Source organism: Amblyomma maculatum, chromosome 9 (assembly GCF_055883805.1).
Source record: "Amblyomma maculatum isolate TAMU_Amacu chromosome 9, ASM5588380v1, whole genome shotgun sequence".
NCBI lineage: Eukaryota > Metazoa > Arthropoda > Arachnida > Ixodida > Ixodidae > Amblyomma > Amblyomma maculatum.
Window position 1 is genome coordinate 65,267,723 of NC_139352.1, and position 23,780 is coordinate 65,291,502.

Here is a 23,780-nt window from a genome sequence, read left to right on the forward strand (position 1 = left end):
CTGAAAGGGGCTGCGAAGCCCCACAGGATGATAAATGCAAAAACTGTGATGAGAGAGGGACTCTATCACGTAATTTTAGAACGTTAACACTCTATCGAGGAAGCGCACAAAATAAATAGTAGAGCAACCTGGAATACCTTGCTGCGTAGTTGAGACCCTGAGCTCCAGCTTCTAACCATCTGCTTGGAGGAAGAGGCAGCCGGGACACAAGACCTCCAGGCGCCAGCATCTGAAACGGCACCATCCCCATTCCCCTTAAGTCTGCGAGCCAGGAGAGTCCAGGGGGGCTAGCCATATTCTATCACCAATAAATGTTTTTCTATTTGATTACTGCACTTTGAAAACAGTCATACTGACACTGGCGATAAGCCTAACCGCTCTAGTTCGCTGCCCAGCAGCTTGTTGCCATTTGTTTATTAATGCAGTTTGCCACACAAGACAGTTATATGAAACTTAAAGAATAAAAACGAAATTCCTTAGGGAGAAATGACACTAATTGGAGGTTCTACCAACTGCGGTAAGTTACATGCTTATTGCACCATTTTTCATCGCCATTTCATCCTTACAGCCTACGTATTCGTGCACGAATGGGCCCACTACCGGTATGGCGTGTTCGACGAGTACGGAAGCCAGGATGACGACACATTTCCCCTCACCTATTGCGACGATAACAAGGTGAGTACCGTTAAAAACGTGGAGACGAAAGCAAGTCTGTGATAAAAACGTTGTGAAAACATACACATACAAGACCTTCTGAAAGACGGCATACAAAAGGGGAGCGGCAAACCTGGTACGATCTTGATTAAGGTGTTTTTTTTTTCCGATATAAAGAATCAACAGCCTCAGTTACCAACCTAGAAGTAGGTCATTATCACGCAGAAGCAGTGTGCTAGCGTTCTTCTGCTGATGACAGTCTTAGAGGCACTGATTTCATATATTTCGGAGTGAAAACCGTGCACACTCACTAAAACTACACTTGTAACAAACCACGTCTGCTGATATGTTCAAATATACCGCAATAACAAATAAAACGCTGGTTGCGCAAAAAGACGAGTGTAAATATTTTGCGTCGCAAACAATTTTCTACCTGAAACAAAGAACTTTTCATTAAAACGTGACGTTGAACTTGAGTTTGGAAAGAACACTAGTCTATCTTGAAGATTACTTTTCTGATATAACCGCCTTCTCCCAGATGATTCTGGATAATGATACAGTGCAAAAACCATAAGATCATCAATAAACCTTCCAAATGTCGCGTCAGAACTAAGAATACGCTGAAGCGGAGAGATGAACTTTTTGTTGTTCATCCGGTTAATGCAGTCACAGCTCTGAAAGCCAAATATCGCTATAAAGTGCCCTAATATCTAATCAAAACTAAGAGCACAATGAAGCGGAAAGATCTGTGACAAAATATTTTAAACCAAGATCAGAAATGTACATAAGTATAAGTTGTAAAGCCTACAGTGCACTCCCACGGCGCAGTGGCTATGACTATTCTGCTACTCATGCAAGTTCTTAATGCGGGCGACGTCAGCGTAATCTCAGGCACCTGAGTTAGTGTAATCTGTTCCAGACTTATATCGCAAGTTTCTACCATATTTCGTTGCAGAATAGAGCACATTAGCGATGAGTCAATCACGTGTTTTTAACCACCTTCGTATTAGCCCCGTATTCTACCAAGTCTTAAAATCGGCAGGTCTTGAAAAAATTGCTACCGAAATAGCGGAGCTGTCTGTCGTGTGCTGTCTTGACCCGTTTTCCAACGCTGTTCTCTGCTTTTCCAACGCTGTTCTCGCAGCGTATAGCTTAAAAGTTTAAACTTTATTGCGAAAATAGCAGCCCTGCTTCTGCACTCGAGCGACTCAATAGTTTGCAGTCGACACATCGTATTGAAATCGAAGGCGCTCAGTTGAAACATCTTATTATTCTTTTTTTTTTCTTTTCCATAATGCTCCAAGGTGAGGCTGAACTCGTGCTCTAAGAAGATTGGCTTCCGGGCCACGACCAAAAGTGGTGAAAAATGCATGATCAACATGAAGAATTGCCAGCTTTTCAAGAACTGTACGGTGGAGATCTTGATGGCAAGTAAGACCCTCGTCGAGTCATCCATCATGTTCATGCCGTACCGGAACAATGTAAGTATATCTTGCCATGCATCTGCAGCCACGACGCATTGGCCAGAGACATTGTGGCCATCCTCCTGATACATCTATCGTCGTTTAATTATTTAAAAGGATGCCAATTAGTTAATGGGTATTTGATTGGGTAATCGGATTACGGGAAAGGTGTACGTTACTCTCTGTTATAGACACGTGGCCACCAGTCAGATTTTGTTTGAATGTAGGAAGTCTGCGCGTAATTTCAAGTGGGCAGCAAGTCTTCGAACGTCAGCATGACGTTTTTCTTTTTCAAGGAGGTGCCTGCATTGAGGAAGTGAAATGAAAAGGTTAGAGCAGTAGAGGGAACTTACCGATTCATTAATCCTTATAGCATCATTGTCAAAAGGAGGAAAAACTCGGGCGCTCGCGTAAGCCTTTCCTTTATGTACCTTAACTCATGATTTGTGTGATGTCTCGTCGAAAATGACTCCAAACGTAAGCTTTCATCTGTGCAGAATAGTTGTTACAGAGACTGCTTACGACGGCCTATTCCTATTCCATTACCTATTCATGACACCGGTTCCTACAGATTTAAACTAAGATTGCGGAGAAGGATCACGTTGACAGTCTTTGGTTCGGATTGCCGGCAGTTAGCCCTGTTTTCTCCCGGGAGCGCCCAGTAACTTTGTCCAAGTGACTTTTTCGAAAGGGAGCCGACCAGCTTTGCATTTTTGGCCACAAAAGATAAGCCACTATCTCCCACAGCTCACTCTCTTGTCCCCTTGTTGCTGCCATCATAATATCCTGTTCTACGCTGCGCTAGCGCTTCGGGATGCAAAGTGTCTGCCTGAGCATCAGCGTTTGCCAATGTATGGCGAAAAATTCCATCTAAGATTTTTTGGGATAATTGGGATGTTACCCTCACGTAGCAACTGTCCTGTGAAGACACTTTACCCACAAGTTAGGTGTGTTGCGAATTCGTGGCTCACATTAAAGGATTTCCTGTTTAATATTTTATATGGAAGGTAACTTTCTCATCAAACGCTGATAACATGAAGTCTCCTTTTCTTAGGCTTTCTTATTGTGCGGGCTCAGGAGTACTTTCATCAATTTCGATGAACTTTTGGCTATGGAAAAAATACGGGATTTTTAAGCTCCTTCTTTAAACGTATGACGCGATAGAGCTCCGTCGTTAGCGGGCATATACTTGACATCAAAGAGGAGAGCAAGTTGATTTTTATTTCAACTTTACACTTCGAACTGAGCACCCCGAGTTGGCAGCTGCTCTAAAATTTCTGATATAATGTGGCGCTTCAAATCTCTATCTTAAGATGGCCTCCAACATGACTAGCAGATGTATACTATAAGCAACAACGAATCGTATGGCACCACCTCTCTCTAGGACTACAGGTCTAGGACTAGGAACTCCCCATAGGAATAACGGTTGTCCCGCAATTTTTATGCGATATTCGGGAAAATTGTCGTACTATGGTGTTCGGGCAGTTGGAAGTCACATAAACTGCACAAGAATGAGTACGTACGTGATTACAGAAGCAACAATTAAGAAATCCAGCACCATCTTGCAAGAATGAACAAAATGAAAGAAAATGCGGTAGATTTGACGGATTAACTTAAATTTTTATCTGTGGTCTTGAAAGCTTCAGGTATTGAGCATGCACCAAGATATGACACAGAGAGACATTTGAACCGACCTCTTTAATTATCAGTGGTATGCTTCGATCGGAGTGCATTGCAAGTGCATGTCTATGGAGGGTGAGTGTGCACGGATGGCTAAACGCGCTAGTGGAACCGCTTACGGCAACTACTAAAGTTTTTGCGTCAACCCCCAAAATAAGGAGTATCTGAAGTGTTCCTCAGTTCTTTCCTAGGCTCGCGTGTTAGAAAGACATTTGAACCAAGTGGCCCACACTCAATTTGTACTGCACCAAACACTGTGGACTATTCATTCTGAGCAATACAGACCCATGTATGAATAAATTACTGCCTCTCGAGTAAAGGAGAGTAGATGCAAGCACGAAATGGTTACGGGCATGACACTGTGGTGCCACACTTGGAGACGACGCCGAAGCCATTGTCCGCCCGCGCAGCGCACCTCTCACCCTGGAGTGCTCCTCTTACCATTGAGTGGCACTCCCTCAAAAGCTCCTCACAGGCAACAGAGGAAAATGAAGTGTTTGGTGCATGTAGTACCTTCCTTTATCATGGCGTTACTAGAAATATCAGAATAACAGATTGTGTGGCTAGCTGGCGGATGGGTTGTGTGAGATAGAGTTAGGTCATGTGCTTGAGTGTTAAAGCTCAGTCATGCCTTGTATGCGAAAAAGAAAATTTTGTTTCTTCTGTTTTTATTGGCAGCTATCTGATAATACGCGCCTGTGTTGTGGTCTCTTTCTATAATAAAATATTGTGCCTCTTTTTCTGGGTTGGCATTAATGACAAACTGAAATTCAGCGTGTTTTAAATAAACAGCTTGGACGACATCTCATAAAGCATTAAGAAGAAACTGAAAAATAATTTTTTTTAGCTGTACGAGGGAGGAAAACGCGACCAGTTCACTTTCGTTCGGTGCTCGAATGTGACCGCTTCGGTGCCCGGATGATGACTCCCGGATTTGGTTCAGCATGATCACAAGGTCATTGTCAACGACAGCTAACAGCATTTGGTGCTCAATAACGCAATAGCAGGCTCATAAGATTCTTAGGCACGCCGGTTCAAAAGTAGCCTATGCAGGTCCAAATACAGTTTCTTGTAGACACTGATCAGCCTGCAATATGTCCATCTGCCAGTCTGAAACAAGAGGATCAAAAAAGCTGCACGTGCTACAAATTTTGCAGACAACATAGCTTAGGCATTCGGCTTAATAGAGTAATTTAACGATACTGTCCGCACGCAGCACAGCTCCTGTAAGATGGAGTAGCGCAACCGTACTGGCCAAAAAAAGTGTCTACGCGCAATCTAAGTATAAACAGCCTTGGGGAAGAGTAAGGGCCGGCAATTTCATGCTGCATCAGAAAACGTGTGCAAAGCAAGATGCCACCATCTGACCGGTACAATTCCTTGCTTGCTCACATGAGGTATTCAGAGGAGAGCACTAAGAATAGCTAGCAATAGACCTCTATGTACCGTACCAAAGTAATCGCTCATTCGCTCGTGACATCGCTTTGCTAAGCAACGCAATGAGCGAACCGCGAAACATGACCGAGAAACATTACAAGCAAAACCCAAATGGCTCGGTTCAAAAGGAATAAGCACAGTACAATAACGTTCAACAATCCAGGAAAGGAATAGCAGTTTATGATTGGACGCGAAGAGTACTTACGGGCAAGTAGTGACCTTACATCAGCATGACGACAGTAAAACGCTTAATACAAAAGTGGAATTGGGGTATTTAACTAAACGAATTCTTTATTTCCAAAAGGCAAGTGTATTTCCCGTACTTTCCCGATGCTTATCTTGAAGGAAGGATGGTAAACCATAAGGAATACAGTGGTTATTATTTTGAGGAAAACGCAGCAAACTCTGAAAATAATATAATGAGTGTAGCATTAAAAGGAAGTGGTGGAGCAGAGCTCATTAAGCAGCACACGCGATTAATGAGGTCCTAGTCAAAATCGCGAAGACGAAATTGGTTGGACATATAATGCAAAGGGAGGATAACGAATGGTAATCAGCGATAACCAACTATTATAGGTTCCAAGGGAAGGCAAACATAGCAGCAGGGAGGGGGAAAGATAGCTGGGCGGATTAAAGACAGCTGCTGGCACGGGACGCATTTAATTGCTGGAATGTGGGAGGTGCCGTTTTGGATTTATTCCTGGATTCTAAAAGACGGACGGACGGACGGACGGACGTTAGCATGTGTCTAATTTGTCCTTCGCAGTAGTCAAAGCCGCCAAAGTTCCAGCATAATATTATTCGTGAGTATTGAGAAAAAACGTGCGGTCCCAAAATGTCCGTCGCGAAGCACCAGGGCTCAGCATTCAGGCATCTAACCGACTGGTTGCAGATATCATTAGTCATACAGTGATGAACACTTGCAAAACCTCCTCGCGTTAGCATATTTTACCTGACTGCGATCCTTATTCCAGATCAGCCAGTTTTGCGACTCCAGCACAGGAACTCGCAGGCACAACCGCTTCGCTCCCAACAAGCAGAACAGGCTTTGCCAGGGCAAGTCCACTTGGGAGGTGATCAGCGCCAATGAAGACTTCAAGAAGTAAGTTGTCTCTTTTTTTTTTGTCTTTAAACCAAGCAATGTGGTAGTGGATGTGTCCGGCAGCTAGAGCAACGACATTCGCAATTAAAATGTACTGAAGTCGAGCTCCCTTACTGGGAGTCGTAGGTCGCGGTGCACAGACAGTGATCACTTAGCCATTGGGCAGTGACTTTGGCATGGACATATCTATCAGAGAATATATTTCTTTATTTTTATCTATTTATTTCCTGTGCTGCCGATCTCAAGTTTAGACCATAGCACATGGTCTTTACATTTATAATATCTAACAAATTGTCATGAAAGGAGTCAAAGCAGCTCTACAGAAATACGGTATTAGGCAATTAATACAGTACAGAAAAACTAAAAATGTCGTGTTAACTCCGCACAGACGATACACATCACAAAAAAAATGTTCAAGAAGGAAAACCATGGGATAACATGCCGTCGACTTAGTGAAAGGAACGAGAAGAAAAGGAAGCGAAATTCGTCACCGGATCATTTCTGTTCAAACCATGGAATGTAGTTTGGAACAAAAACTTGAAAATGAATCAGCGTAACAGATGCATGCAGGCGATTTCATTCGCTTGTTGTTAGCGGGAAGAAATATGTGACTTTGACATTAATATTCGGTTGGTGTACAGGCGTGCTGATTTCTTTAAGTCTCGCTTATGTGATAGGAAAATGTACTTTAAGAAGTCGATGCTAATGGCGTTATGCAGTAACTGATAGAAGTATTTTAATCTCGACAATTTCGCTCTTGTTCATAGAGTTTCGAGTCCAGATATTACATCTAGTTCGGTTGGTGAATCCGTTCGGTTGTACCTGTTGTAAATGAATTTTCGTGCATTACGCTGCATTCTTTCAAGCCATGAACTATTACTTAGAGACTGGAGAAGCCAAACGGTATTAGAATATTCTAGTAGAGACCTAATAAATATCCTATAAGATAGAAGGTTTAGTTTGTGCAAGGGAAAGTAGAAGACATGTTATAGGAAAACATAACTTGTGTAATGCAGTTGAAGCGATATTACTGATGGGTTCACCCCATCTAAGATCGTTGAACAATGTGACACTTAGATATATGTGCTCGCTTACAAAGGTAAGCGGAGTGTCATTTATTTTATTCACAAAATTAGAAGGCTCTATTTCCCTGGTTACTTCTTTGCTTTGACGACACCTTCCAGTTATCGCACCAATCAGCATTTTGTTTCCTGTTGTGAATGACATGATCTTCGAAGCTTATTATATCTCTGAATATCATGCAATCGCCAGAAAAAGAGTTTGATCTTACAGTAGACCGTAGCGGTAATATAACTAATAAAGATATGGAGCAAAAAGGGTCCAAGAACCGAGCCTCGAGTAACTGCGGATGTGAATGGTACTGATTTAAATTCGACGTGGTGTAAAAGAAGAATTGTGACCGTTACTGCAAAAAAATTTATCCAAGCCAATATTTCCCATCACTAACGAATCCTCGTAATTTTGCGATATGTTCAGAATGACACACGCAGTCGAAACCTTTAGCGAAATCGAGTAACTATATGTATTTTGGGTGCAATTATACTAAATTAAAGGGAGGTCAAGTGCTATTTTTGTTAATTGAGTAACTGCTGACAAACCGCGGAGAAACCCATGCTGATGATGTGATAATAAGCTATGGTGTTCTAAGGACACATTTAGATGCTTGCAATTATAGACAGTGATACTGGTCTAATATTTGACACTAATAATGTAAAGAAGTGCTGTCTGATTTATGAATTGGGAATACCTTGGCCATTATCCAGTCATCTCAGTTCAGTTCAGACGTTCAGTCATGTCCGACTCTTCGTGACCCTATGGACCATGTCACGCCACGCTTTCCGGTCTCTCACCATCTTCCTAACATCACATAACTTCATCTGCAGTGCCTCGAGGATGCCATCTAACCATCGCGTTCGCTGCCTACCCCTTTTCCGGCGACCCTCAACCTTTCCCAACATCAAATCTTTCTCCAGCGACTCCTCTCTTCTCATCAGATGACCAAAGTAGCTGAGCTTGAACTTTAAAATTTGACCCTCCAATGAGCAGTCAGGGTTTATGGTCGACAATATCGACTGATTTGATGTTCTGGTAGTCCAAGGAACTCTCAAGAGTCTTCGCCAGCACCACAATTCAAACGCGTCAATTCTTCGGCGGTCAGCCTTTTTCACAGTCCAACTCTCGCATCCATACATCACAACTGGAAAGACCATAGCATGAGTTATACGGATCTTGGTTGGCAGACTAATGTCTCTGCTCTTTACTAGGCGGTCAAGGCTAACCATTGCTTTCTTTCCCAGAAGCAGGCGTCTCCTAATTTCATGGCTGCAGTCTCCTTCCGAGGTAATCTTGGAACCCAAGAAGAGAAAATCTGCCACAGCTTCCACTTCTTGTCCATTGATGCTCCAGGACTTGATAGGGCAAGATGCCATGATCTTTGTCTTTTTAATGTTCAGTTTAAGCCAAACTTCTCACTCTCTTCTTGTACGCGCATCAGAAGTCTCTTGAGTTCCACTTCACTTTCTGCCATTAAAGTGGTATCATCCTCATATCTAAGGTTGTTGATGCGTTTTCCAGCAATCTTCACTCCAGCTGAAGACTCGTCCAGACCGGCCTTCCTCATGATGCACTCTGCATATAGGTTAAAAAGGCAGGGCGACAGTATGCAGCCTTGCCTCACTCCTTTCTCTATCGGAAACCAATCAGTAAGACCATGCCCAGTTCTGACTGTGGCCTCTTGCCCTTCATACAGGTTGATGAGTAGACAGATGAGGTGAATTGGAACTCCCATCTCTTGGAGAGCTTGCCACAATCTGCTGTGATCTACGCAGTCAAGCGCTTTTGCATAATCAATAAGCAGAAGTAGATGGGTTTCTGGAACTCTCTTGCTTTTTCCATGATTCAGCGAAGATTGGCAATTTGGTCTCTAGTTCCTCTGCCCTTGCGAAACCCAGCTTGCACGTCCGGAAGCTCCCGATCCACATACTGCTGCAGCCTACCTTGGAGGATTTTCAACATCACCTTGCTAGCATGCGAAATAAGCGCGATCGTGCGGTAGTTGGAACAATCTTTGGCACTGCCTTTCTTTGGGATGGGGATGTAAACTGACCTCCTCCAATCCTGTGGCCACTGCAGGGTTGTCCAAATCTTCTGACATAATGTATGCAGAATGTTAACAGCGTCATGGTTGAGGTTTTGAAGCATCTCAGCTGGAATGCCATCAATTCCGCAAGCTTTATTCTTAGCAAGGCTGGCTAAGGCCCATTCAACTTCACTCTTCAGGATGCCCGGCTCGAGATCAGTAATCGCAACTGTCTTATGTTGGGTTTGCACTTTCGGGTCCTTCTTGTACAGTTCTTCTGTGTATTCCTGCCACCTCTTCTTTATCTCTGAGGCTTCAGTGGGGTCCTTGCCTTGTTTGTCCTTTATCACGCCCAGCTTAGCACAGAAGCTTCCTTTGATATCTTTGATTGTCTTATACAGAGCTCTTATGTTCCTTAATTGGCTGTTGTCCTCAACTGCGTGGCACTGTATGTTTAGAAAGGCATTCTTATCTCTCCTTGCTATTTTCTGAAAATCCGCATTGAGAACCTTGTATCTTTCTCTTTCCCCCATAACTTTTGCCATCCTCCGTTCCTCAGCTATTTGCAAAGCCTCTTCAGATAACCAGTTTGCTTTCTTGCATTTCTTTTGCTTTGGAGCTACCTTAGTAGCAACTTCTTGTATTATATCACGAACATCGGTCCACATCTCTTCGGGCTCTCTGCCTTCTAGATCTAATTCTTGAAATCGATTCCTCATTTCCACAGCATATTCTAATGAAATTTGATCCAGATCATACCTGAAAGGCCTTCTAGTTTTCTGCGTTTTTTCAATCGAAGCTTAATTTTGGCAACAAGAAGCTGATGATCGGTGCCACAATCGTCCCCAGGCCTTGTTTTTACTGCTTGTATAGCGCTTCTCCATCTCTGCCGGCAAAGAATATAATCGATCTGATTCCTGTACAGACCTTCCGGTGAAGTCCATGTGTACAGGCGCCTCTTGTGCTGTTGAAAATGAGTATTCGCTATGGTCAGGTTGTTTTCCTGACAAAACTCTACTAGCCTCTGCCCAGCTTCATTTGTCTCGCCAAGACCATAATTCCGGATATTTCTTCACTCCCGACCTTAGCATTCCAGTCTCCTATGAGAAAAACGACGTCTGATGATGGGGTGCGGTCTAAAAGGCATTGTAGGTCCGCATAAAATCTCTCAACGTCAGCTTCTTCAGCAGCAGTGGTCGGTGCATTGACTTGGATAACTGTTATGTTGAAAGGGCGACCTTGGATCCGAAGTGAAATCATTCGGTCGTTTTTGGGGTTGTACCCTAGCACTGCTTTGCCCATTCTTCTGTTTACTGTGAGAGCGACGCCATTCCTTCTCTTGGATTCGTGCCCACAATAAAAGACATAATGGTCGCCGGAGTTAAATTCTCCCATTCCGGTCCACTTGAGCTCACTGATACCCAAGGTATCAATGTTCAATCTGTCCATTTCTCGCTTGACGACATCCAGTTTACCTTGCGTCATAGATCTTACATTCCATGTTGCTATTTGGTATATCTCCTTGCAACATCGGACTTTCCGGTCGCTTCCCGACACATCCTTTTGGCTTTAGCCCAGCCGCTTCCTTCGTCCTGGAGCTACTAGGAATCGCCCTTTGTTCATCCCCAGTAACATGTGGGACGCCTTCCAACCTGGGGGGCTCATCTTCCGGCGCCATATCTTTAATGGTATTGTGACTGGCCATAGGGTTTTCTTGGCAGGAAATACTGGAGTGGGTTGCCATTACCTTCTCCAGTGAATCACATTTTGTCAGAACTCTCTGCCGTGACCTGTCTATCTTGGGTGGCCCTACACAGCAGAGCTCACGACTTCATCGAGTTTCGCAAGCCCCTCCGCCACGACAAGGCAGTGATCCATGAAGGGGAAGAAGAGTTTAGCTCGCCAACAAGTATCCGCAGGGCTTACATGGGATCGCCCAGGCCGAGCCCCTTCCCAAGAGCTAAGTCCCACAAAATGGCGGACACCCACGCCGGGGACCGCTCTTGTCCCAGTTTACGTCTGGTCATCGTCGAGCTGAAAACAAATCCTGCAGCTCTCCCAGCGCTCGTGGCGGACTTGTCAACTACTGCCACCGCGTTGGTCGTGCTGTGGGTCGCACCCACGTGCTCGGGCAGGCGGGATCGCAACACCCGTGGTGCACTCCCATGACGTGCACCCCTGCCAGACGCCTTCGTGCCCCTGACTTCGGTAACTCTCTTCGTGCTGCGCTCCACGCGAGAGCCCGATTCTACCAAATTTTGTTAAGCGTCTTGGATTGGACGCCGGACCCGTTGCAAAACTCTTTGGGACCTACCGCCTACGTACCGGAAGCGCAAGTGGAGGCTTCATCCCCCACCCCTCTGGTCTCACAGCGGTACTACTGACAGACTCTCAGAGGGTGCTTGCACCAGTTCTGCTTTCGCTTCGTCCTCACTCTCTTAGCCTGCTGAGACGCCCGCAGGCCTCAGTGTTTCCCAGGACGTCCCTGGTATACGCCGGAGGGGGAGTGAAGACAGTCTCTGACAGCGCCCCCTTGCCTCCTCGCGGGCTGGGTAACACGGGGTTGCCCCTACCCCTGATGACATTAGTCAGCGGGGATTCCCCCGCGGCGTCCCTACATAGAGACTTAGCCGGCACAGCCCATCCCTGGACTGCACCGGCGGGTGGACAGACTCTTATCTCCCGCTACGAGGAGTGGTCACCACCAACTCCAGCGGCTTCCACCTTGGATTACAGGGAGTTGGGAGCTCCCCAGCCTTATCCCTAGTCCCGTTTATCAATAGGGTACATCATCGGTAAAGGCTGTCATTCGGTGGGCCCCGTAGTAGCAGTTCCTAAGCCCGAGAATCTACCCCACTTTAGTGGGGTAGACTTCCTGAGAGTGCACAAGGCTCCGAGGTTCCAGTCGGCCGTCTGAGCATTCACCGGCGTGGCCTCTCTCGATTACAGGAGCGCGCCATTGCTCCCAGCCTTATCCCTCAGGGCTTCATCGCCAATGGTTGCACCCCTCTCGGTTACAGGAGGACGCAGCCCCTCCCAGTGACCAACCAAAAGTCAATCCACCCATCATCGGGAAAACTGCCTTAGTTTGCTCGATGACTAATTAATGCCACCAGGCTAACCTGTCCCTCTTCATCAGGTCACAGCTGAGTCCTCTCCGCTTCCGCGGAGGGCTCTCGGGTGTCTGCTCACCCGTGTTGTAGTCCCGCTCCAGCCACCCAGAAGCTTGGATTTACGGGCCCGCGCCAGACATGAGCCTGGCTATGGGAGGAGACTTACACAACACAGCTCCGTCCCATCCAGTCATCTGGCAGTCTATAAATAACAAGGGATTTACGATAGATCAGGCCTAGGAACCTTCTGCATGGTTCGGTATATTGTGTTAAAAATGCATTTGTAATTTCGTCGAATTTCGTCTAAACCAGTTGCGTTCTTATTGTCCAGCCCAAGTTGGAGGTTAATAATGCCAGCGTCGGGGATGATGAGGGGATTAATTTTTTAAACGTCGTATAGTTCTATATCTGGTGCAACACAGTTATTCACAATAAATACCGAGTGAAAGAAATCATTACGTGCATTTGCAATTTAACCCGTTCCCCGGCAGATAGAAGAGAGGCATGGCTTTTATCGCTGCTAAAGTGTTCCCAGAACAGTTGCGGGTTATTGACAAGGAAATAAGGAAGCTTCAAATGAATGTAGTGTTGTTTGGCTTTTTCGCGTTTTGTTTAAAAACTGAAATAGCGTTTGCTAGCTCAGTTGTTTTATTAGTTGGTGCTCGTTTCGACTTGCAAGACGTTTTGCTTGAATGAATTCACGAGAAATCCATTTTGTTAGCACTGGGACGAAATGAGGTATACTGTGATGTAAAATATTATTATATATGAGCTAAAGAGCATGGGTTTCTGTATCTATATTGGACGAGAATGCAGGTAAGGATGTCATTATCAGCCAAAAATTTGAAGAACGTGGAAAACTGTCTAAACCACGTTGCCTTCGTCGACGACTGCAGGGTACCCGAGCCGGACATGACTAAGAGCATCCATGTGACCTTCGACGAGACTCAGCAGAAAGAAGACCTGCCTCAGCGTGCCGTGCTTGTACTCGACGTCTCAGGCAGCATGGATGTAAGCGTCGTAATTTTAAACTAAGAAATTAACTCCTATCGCATCCTAGTTGTGTAATTTCTTCATGTCTATCAAGCGCGACATTAATGGGCGGGCATTATAAAGCACTGTCTGTCGAAATAAATATATAGCTATAATTTCAAAGCTTTTATGTCTATCGGAGGCAAGTCTCCACTACACTCTGTGACATTGATAATAAATACTTGCCGAGCAGCAGTTGGATTTAGAAAAATTGTGCCTATCACACCTAACAATTTCACAATTCTGTAACGTCTCTGCTACTCATTTATATTTAAGCTTTTTGTAAGCTACCGACAGTTGTAACGAACGAACGATGCACCAATTCTTTGTTTTTCGCTCTCATTCGCCCCCTTTTAGGCTGCTCCCACCATTCATTTCTCTATCTCTCTTCTTTGTCGTGACCTTCATTATAAATTTTCTAACCTCACTTATTTTCTCTAGCCTGATACGCTGCTCCTAAGTGCTTGTTTTTCTTTGGGATTCCCGTAGCCCCCCAGATGAGCAGCAGTTTTTTTTTTCGTGCTAAGCGTTGCACATCAAGCTGAAGTCAAGGCTTTCGTGGCAATTCGAGCTAGAAGAAATCTATATCTAATTCCATGTCACAGTTTTGTCTTTATTTTCTCTATATATTACGTTCATTATATTGCTTACTATATCTAGATGCGCTGTCTTTGTCACCTATTAATCATTCTCGGTATATTATAACTCTCCCCCCTATATGTACGCTGGCTGAATACGCTGATGTCGTAAAATTATTGTCCGTTTTATCAATACATTGGGAATGAAATATTAAAATTTCAATCGATTTAATCAATAGCCAAAATATATTATGCCAGTTTGCATCAATTGATAAACGTATACATCTGCGGGCTAAGGAAGATAAACTTGTGTGTCGCAAAACTTATGATTTCGTATGAAGGGTATCTATACAGTTACAGGTTTGGGCATCAACGTGCCGACATATCAGTATAGTCAAGTGCGCGAGGCAAATTTGTGGTGCACCGTTAACTCCAGCTATCCCGTCACGGCACGCAGCTCGAAAGACGAGAGCACACTCAATAGAAAACAGCATCCGATTTTCGTGAGGTATGGCTCCTTACGACGTCATGCTCAAATGCTCTTCACTGTTTCTTGTGTGGTCGATAGCTCACAGCCTCGGGTGCTGCTAAGAGCACCATCGCCTCGGGTGGTGTTGCTCTTGATCTTATCAAGCGTTATATCTCAGACAGAAAACAGTGTGAAAACGTCGTGTTCGATTACAACGGTAAAACATGGTGTACCTCATGGTTCTATCTTCTGACCTTTGTTGTTCATTCTGTTTATAATGACATGTGCAATTTGCCTCTTTCTCCGACACTGGTCATGTAGGCTGTTGACATAAATATTTTTTTTCTCCGAACAAACCCTAACCCAATTGAACGCTGTCCTAAATGATTATTTGATCAAACTTGAAGAGTGGCCGCATAAAACCGGATTAACTTTGAAAGTTAAAAAGAATAAGTACATTATTTTCAAGCCCCATAACATAGCCTGTGACACTGAGCTAGTCCTAAATTTTCAAGGTACAGCTTTGCAGTTTGCGACATCGGACAAATTTTTAGGCGTCTGGTTGGAAGAAACCATGTTGTGGAACAACCAATGTTAGCAGGCTGGCTGTAGAACTAAGTAAAGCAGTCGGCTGTCTCTACAAGCTGAAAGAATTACTTCCAGCGAGGCTCAGAAAAGCAATATATGTTGCTAATTTCTACTCTCGTCTTTCATATTGCATTTTAGTTTGGGGAGATACAACCATCCATATTTAAATTAAACTCGAGCGACTACAAAAAAAGGTGTCACGAATTCTTGAGAACTTTTTATGGAAATCCTAGTCAGCTATTTACTGATCCCTTGTGTACTAAACATAATATGCTTAAAGCGACTGAATATACGATTACAAACTGTCTCTCAATATCCAAAAAATAACATTCCAAATTATACACACCGCCCCTTGCATGCTTACAACTTACGTAAGGAACTAAAGGTAGTGCCCCATACACGAACAAATTATGGCCGGTTCACTATTGATTACCGCATACCATCATAATAAACTTAAAACTCACATTGGCTTTACACATTTAGACACGAATTAACAAATTTTCTGATGAGGTAATGAATATTACTGCGATCCCAAAAAAAGCACTGACCACTACACGACTGACGGACAACTGATTGGTTTTTATTCGATTAACGTTTGTTCACGTCATAATGTGCTGGCGTGTATTGGGTTTTTAATTTTATTGAATTTAAATATAATATATTGAAATATTGTTGCATAACTCTTCAGGAAGTGTAAGCACTGCATTTGCTATTTGTTCATGTCTGATTTCTGCTGTGTGTATAATTGTATATCTACAGCGTGGTGCTGCCTGTAGGCCCTCAGGCCCAGCCAAGCTGTTTGTGATAGCTTTTTGCCTGGGAAACCTCCAACTTGCAGGTTGGAAACAAAGTTGATTTGGAGTTTTAAACCCCAGTCCACTTTTTCAGTACTGAGGGGATGTACCTTGAATTTTTCGGGATCTAGCCTTTCTAAGCCAAATGCATATCTGCGTGTTGTCCATGGAACAAACGCAATCTTGTATCCACACTACAGTGATCGGTAAGATGACAGTTTACCAACACTGCAATTAAGACATTTATTTTAACTTCTGTTTCTTACTCTAGGACGACAACCGGATGGAGTTTCTGTAGAAGGCTGCTGCACGCTACATTGATGACATACCGGACGGGTCATTGCGTCTGGCTATTGTCACATTCGAAACAAGCGCCGCGGTACACCACACACTGATGCCTGTGAATGTCAACACCAGGAAAGGATTTTTGGACGCCGTTGAAAGGCTCAACGCAGGAGGCAGCACCTGCATTGGCTGTGGCCTGGAAAGAGCTTTAGAGGCAAGACTTTTTGAAAAATTGTTAAGTAGCGCTAATCTTTTCTGCGAAGGTGGGGACAGCTGCACTATGGGTGATATGTATGGCCTCGTCGTTGAAGGGTCCATCATAATAGCCATCACAGTTAACGGTTGTCCACACGCACGCACGCGCGCACGCACGCGCGCGCACACACACACACACACACACACACACACACACACACACACACACACACACACACACACACACACACACACACGCACACGCACGCACACGCGCGCACACACGCGCACACACGCGCACACACACGCACACACGCACACACACAAATAAGGCTTTAAGTGTAGCCCACTGCACTGCTTGAAAGTGGTCCCGAATCGTAAACCACTACTGCTAGAGGTTTAGTGCAGAGCAGGGTTTTTGAAACGTATTTTTCATCAAGAAACCTAAACACCCATCAAGAGGTGACAAGAAACCACACCCCGTCCCCCCCTCCCCCTTTGCCATCACAAACAGGCGATGTTGCTTGTGAATCGCCCCATACTTGTTCTTCCTGTAATATAGAATTTTTTTTTTGTAAACATTTGTTTGTTTTCTTGCTTTTGGCAATCAGCTTTTTTAGTAAATGCCCATCTCTCAGACCTTTAAATCAAAGACAAGGATACCGAAAGCTATACTTCGTTTCACAAGCTGTTTGCAGCACTACGAAAGCTGCAAAACACATGAGCCAATAAGGATAGCACGCATTGGATGACTGCTTTGCAGGGTAGCTTGCAAGTGAAAAGCGTAGCTACTAGACCATTCGCTCTGTACCCCATGCGATGAAAGCTTTGGCGCGATTTCGATCAAGTGGGTAATCCCTATGCTTGTGGCCCTTGGCCAAGAAGTAATATCTGTATTGTAATGATTACTAGACGTTTGGTTCTTGTTCTTTACCATTCCGTGATTAATCTTCTCCCTGTCAAAAACGATCTAAAATAATAAAATCAATGTCAATGCTTGACACTTATTATCTGGAAAACACGTTGCCATTTTCATCCTTAATGCGAACGCAGTCGACCTGCAGCCCTTATCTGCGACATTAGCGCAGAAGGCTTGTTCCTGTCGCCACAGGCTAGTCGACTGGTTTTCAAGACAAAGGCACAACCGATAACTCTGCCCCCTCGCCACCGTTATCACTCGGCACTTTTTTTAGGCTTACTTTAAAACTTCGCATTACTAATAATTATTACCCTCACTAACACATTTGCGCCTGTTGGGACGCTTAAATTGGTGCACAATCTAAATAATTTTTTTACTTTTGTTTAGACAAATTTGTTTCCTCCTCGACATTTTGTGAATATCGGCTGAGGCGTGCAAAACACATAAACGTATGCCTGTTCACTCATTCTGTGAAAGGAGCCTTAGCGATGTCAGTGCACGTTAAAGAACCCCAGGCGGTCGAAATTTCCGGAGTCCTCCACTACGGCGTCTCTCATAGCCTGAGTCGCTTTGGGACGTTACACCCCCCAAAACCAAACCAAAGCAAACAGTAAAAACGTATCCACTCTATAATTGCAGGTACTAACCACACCTGATGAGACTCCGGAAGGCGCCATAATCCTGCTGATGAGCGACGGAGAAGAAAATACTGCTCCCAATCTGGCCGACGTTACGCCGAAAGTCGTGGCAACCAAGGTTGAAGTAAGCACTATGGCTTTAGGGACCACGGCAGACAACAAACTTGAGAAATTAGCCGTTGCTACCAAGGGAAAAGCGTTCTTCTTCGAGGATCTGCAAGGAAATACGGCGCTTAAAATTGAAACTGCATTTGTGGAAGCTTCGACTAGCCATGCGGACGAAGCTTCTGAATGGTACATAATGGTAGGTACTCATACTATTTCCGTGACGCGCATATAGAGGGCATGATTGAAGGTATATGACCAGGTATTGCATCAAAGGAAAAAGAAAGAAATGATAACTGTCTCTATATACTTTCTCATGGTTCGCACCTGTCGATGAGGCAAATCATCAAGCCCTAGTTTAGGAGACATAACGATTCTGAAAGAACACTTTTTGGAATTTATGCCTAACACTGTAAATGATGGCGACGGTTATACACACCTGCTATTTTGTCTGGCACTCATCACGAGTGGAAGGTAACAGCAATATTGAAGCAGAAAGTTTTGACAGCGTGGAATTGTCTTTTGTTAAAGGTAACAGGGCTGAACGAAATGACTCTATATATTTCGTCCCGTCAGCTATTCGCTACAGAACCGAAGCTAAAGCTTGACGTAACCAACCAAGGAACGCGTAACCTCCATGTTATCGCGATCACGTTACACTGTCGCTTTTCCTTATTGCTTTTTGTAGACAGGAAAACAGTTGCCCGTTTCAATGATGAAAACAGTTTAAATGATGGCGCCGGTATTGACACGTATATATAAATAAAATGATGCTTGAGCTTCCGGTTACGAATAGACACCTTTAACACCGCCTTTTCATTCGGAGTAGCCACTCTTGAACACAGAGGTAATATCTGAGAGCTGGCGCTCACCTTTCTGCGGTCCTGAAATAGTGACATTTATATTTGTCCTTTCCCTTCTAGGTCATGGACACCTCAAGTCTTTTCGCAGGCAGTCTAAATGAGAATTTCGTATTGGACAACAGTTTGGGCAACAACACTGTCGTCCTCATTCAACGCGTGCAGCCTGAGAGTGCTTCCGTCAGGGCATGGCTCATTGATCCCTACGGAAAAAAATGTGCCAAGATTGCCGTGTGGAGGACAAAGGCTTTATAATGACTATATTAATACCAAGCCAGGCAGAGGTTCGAAATTAATTTATTAATATATTTTTTTTGTCTAAATCATCATATAATGCAAAACTCTAGCCGGAGCTTGTGTCTCTAATTAACGGCTACAATACTGGAATGAGAAATTGATAATGTGATAAATATTTCTAATGATTGATTCTTTAAAACAGATCATTGGTTGACAGAGTGCATAAATGAACTAATGACACTTATTGGTTGATTCAAAGGCAGGGAAATGGACTCTTCACGTGGAAACATCAAGTCGCGACGAAGTAGACGCCAACATCCAAGTGAGGTCTCAAGCCAAGGACCCAAATGAGCCTATCCGGGCAACCTGCAAAATTACTAGTATAATAGTAGAGAAAGCAAACGAAGCAATCATTTTTACCGAGGTGAGAAAGGGAAAGAAGCTCGTCTTGAACGCTGACGTCACTGCAGAGGTCACCAGACCCAATCGAGCGCCCAAGGTTAAATTTCCACTCAATGACAAAGGCCGAGGTACGCATGTGTTATCTTTTGTCCTGCTTTCCCCGTCTTGGGGATGTGTTCTAGAAGCAAAGCAGGTGATCCCTGGTTTATGTAAGGGGAGTATTTCGAAAAACCCTTCTCTTTTCATTAAAACAAAAATTCTAAAACAGAACAATGATAACCACTAACGCTCGCAAGCTGAGCAGGTCCTGTTTTTTTTTTCTCTCCATACTGTCTAATAAACACAAAATATCTGGCGAATTTGTTCACCTGAAACATTTTACAGATTATGCTCGCGGCCTCTATGTGGGAATAAGGGAAATAAAAGGGATCGGCGCATATATTTTTGGCCCTTTTTACATCTGTTTTGCTCGGTTAATTTAGTTCATCTCGTTTCCGTACATTCCCATAACATGTAAGCGACGTGCAGTACAGTGGTCGTTCCGTTCATTGAAATTCACAGCCAGCTTAAAGGGCGTGTTCAAAAGTCTGGATTGGGAATATTTATTTATAGGCACTAATTGAGAATATCCCTGTAAGCTACGATTTACTACTGTAATTGTCTCGCTATGCAACTGAGGGGGCAGACCGCAAAGGGTGAATGATGACACAAACAGGCAAATCAGGGCAGTAGGTCTAAAATAATGCACAGAAATCTAAATTAATTTTAAACAGTTTCGGAAGAAACAAGAAGTTTGACAAGCAGCGACTCGCTGCAACTGTCAAATGAATACGTCTACTTAGGGCAGATAGTTGAAGCTGATCCAAACCATGCGAGTGAAATAACCTGAAGAATAAGAGTAGGATGCAGCGCTCTGGCAGGAAAGTTTATGTCGTGACTTGTTCACTAGTATATCCCCCAGGAGAAGCCAGCTGAATCTTACCGGTTCTCCCCTAAGAGGCAGAAGAGCAGAGGATAAGGAAAAGAGATCGAACTCAAATTGAGTAAAATGCAGAGATATTAAAAAAATCAACAACAAGACGTTCGATCGTTGCAATAAGCAGTTTTTCATGTTTACATATTGCGCTGGTTTGCGTACTTGTAACCTCGTAGGCCTTCATGTCGTTCATTTTACTTTCATTCAAACCATTCATGCGCCACTGCATGCTCTCGCCACAGTTCCGGACGTACGAGAAAATGATGGCACCTACAGTGGATATTTCGCTGCCTTCGTTGGGAAAGGCAGGTACGCCGTCACTGCACATGCGTCCAGCCACAAGACCGTCCGAATTGTGTACCCAAAGCCCGCCTCGGGCAGCACCTATGCCATCACCCCTCTACTCTCGCATACTTCGGGTGAGTTCATCATTCCATTTTTGAAAAAATACCATATGCCGTAAAGTTCTACCGAGCAGATATTTTGGGGCCGGAATTAAGGAAAATTCTGAGCGAAATCTAATATCCTGTTCGAGCCCAGATATCGTTCACAATGTGACATAGCACAGAGGACGTTATTTATCAGGTGATTTGGCAATCTAGCTACCTGGCTAGACTTTCTAGAGTCGAAAAACCACTCGCCGCTTCGTGCGCAGTTTTCGTCGAGACGTGCAGAGCGCCGATTTTACAAGCTGCCCTTATTTGTTGCAATAATGTGGCGAGCAAATGAACATTCCCTTTCAAGCATGCTTGCTACGCGCCCAACCACGGAGCCGTTATGTCGATTGCCTCGCCATCTGTCAGATGGAGCAGCTCGTGAAGCGCAATGCTCGGCTTGTCACTGCGAAAACTGTGCACGTGCCATGATGAGGTTTTTGGTTCATTACAAATAGTCTAGGCAAGTATCGATAATTCACTGATATAAAGCAACGTATATCATAAGCTACTTAGCGAACTATATACTTTTATACGAATAGGATAGTTCATTTTGGGCAGTAAGGTTTTATGTTTGATTTGGTTTGGTTTGTGGGGTTTAACTTCCCAAAGCGACTCAGGCTATGAGAGACGCCGTAGTGGAGGACGTCGGAAATTTCGACCACCTGGGGTTCTTTAACGTGCACTGACATCGCACAGCACACGGGTGCCTTGCTTTTCGCCTCCAACGAAAAGCGGCCGCCGAGGCCGGAATTCGATCCCGCGTCCTTGGGAACAGTAGTCAAGCGCTATAACCAATGCGCTACCCCGGCGGGGTAGTAAGGTAGTAAGGTTTTAAGTCCGGCCCCGAAATATGCCAGACAGCATAACATCGTAAAACTGAAGGTGCTCGTTTGGTGTAATTAATCTCAATAAAGTGTTGCATTATATAAACGGTTGAATTCTGTATACGTTTTTGTTTAGGAGCCTTTCAGTATTCCTGAAGGAGATATTGTAGAATGGTAAGGCTTTAGCGTACTTAAAAGAGTGGGACGGGCGAAAGTTATTGCACACGTGTGAAAGTTTATAGAGGTGACGACGTGTAATGTACACCGCGAGAGTGTACCTGCACGCGGGGCTTTAGGTTTCACGTTGGCTACGACGTTTCGTACTCACTCCGTCGAGACATTGCTGTTTTCTAATCCGTCCTGCTTCGGCATTTGTCGTTTTTGTCCGAGGTTGAGACATGCAAGGCAGGCCATTTTCTGTTGGCTTTCGCCATGTGAGGCAGTGTTTTGGCATTAAAGTCTGCGGCACAACGGCTTTATACAACGGCCGGCCTCACAGGTGCTGTGGCAACCAACGAGGCGACTAGCATTACAGTTGCCATGGCAACTAGCTTGGTATCACTCAAACGTCCAAAGACGCCCGACTGGATTAGCGCTTACGTGGTATGCACTTGTTGGGCATAGATACGGAGTCTAACGCACTGGGCTGATTATAATTTGGGGACAGAATAGCAAATATAAACTATATTTGTAACGGTTAGAGAAAATGCGAGAGCGGAGTTGGTCACAGAGCAAACGATAGCTAACGGCATGCGAGTTGAAATTAGAAAGAGCAAAATAGCCTTAGGTAGCAATTAACGAGAAGGAAATGTAAGCGGTGGTGGTGGTGGGAAAAATATTTATTGATTTTTTAGCCTGGAAGTACAGTCTGTACTGATGGGTCAGCACGATATTGCGTAGGGAGGCCAAGAGCTCGTGGCTCTCAGCGACTCTTATACCCCAGTCCACCAGCTGCTTTTGTGCAGCCGGGTCCGACCTGGACACCCCGATCTCCCATCGCTCCATGTCCGTCAGTTGCCATTCTGAAAGTGACTGGAGCTTGGATCAAATGTACAGGATAGGCTGAATTACTGTTGGTCTTTAGGTGTCCCGCAGAGCGTGCCTACATGAAAGAAAAGGCCGATGTGGATACGAGTGAGGTGAAATGGAGATGGAGATGTGTGAGACTGGAGCTTGCGCCAGGTCACCTGCTTGTGTTTAGACAGATTTGGGGGAGGTACTGAAGCCGTTGCTTTCTGTTGTGGAGAGAAGAGTTATAATTAACGGGGCATTCGCGTGTATTGCCTGGGTCTGTAGCTGGCCCTGCTGGACGTGCGCTTGAGCTGCATTTTGGGCTGCTTCATTTCCAGGGTAGCCCGAATGAGCAGTTACCCATAGAAAGTGTGAGTCTTCCTTCAAGCGAAATTGCGGATTGCTGTTTTTGAATCAATAAAGATTAGTGTGACGGTGCTTGAGGAGATTGCCATGGTAACTGCAGCTTCCTCTGCCTGTAAAGAAGATGGGGCTTTAATCTAACCGGGAACCAATGTTCGTAAAACGTAACAAAGTGGATTCAAAGGGAATACTTGAGGAGCAGTTTCTGCCGGCTCCACAGGAGCGTGCAGCTAAATATACGGAAGTATCCTGCGTGTTACAGCAGATGTGGTTAGGATAACCATGATGATAATGAATATAGCAGAAGGATTTTTAGAAACGTGAGCGTTAACAAGACCTAGTTGTCCCTTACGCGAAAGCATGTTTTACAACCCTTGCTACTGCCCCTTCCTGTTTAAATGATCTGGGGTTCACGGAAAGCCTTTAGCGGCGTAATTAAATGCGTTTACTTTATCATCGTAATATTATATGTGCGCCTTTGAAATTGAATGTTTCACTTTACAATCCCTTTAGAGCGG

At 44.4% G+C, this 23,780-nt stretch overlaps 1 pseudogene across 1 annotated transcript in view; it reads left to right on the forward strand.

Annotated features, from left to right (window-relative positions):
* LOC146179254 (calcium-activated chloride channel regulator 3A-1-like) overlaps positions 1–23,780 on the forward strand; it is a 108,784-nt pseudogene that overhangs the window by 80,541 nt on the left and 4,463 nt on the right. Inside the window, exons 10-15 of the transcript XR_014700715.1 lie at positions 13,446–13,560; positions 16,282–16,509; positions 18,049–18,351; positions 19,076–19,296; positions 19,509–19,779; positions 20,870–21,046. The product of XR_014700715.1 is annotated as a calcium-activated chloride channel regulator 3A-1-like (transcript). The remainder of the gene's footprint in view (positions 1–13,445; positions 13,561–16,281; positions 16,510–18,048; positions 18,352–19,075; positions 19,297–19,508; positions 19,780–20,869; positions 21,047–23,780) is intronic.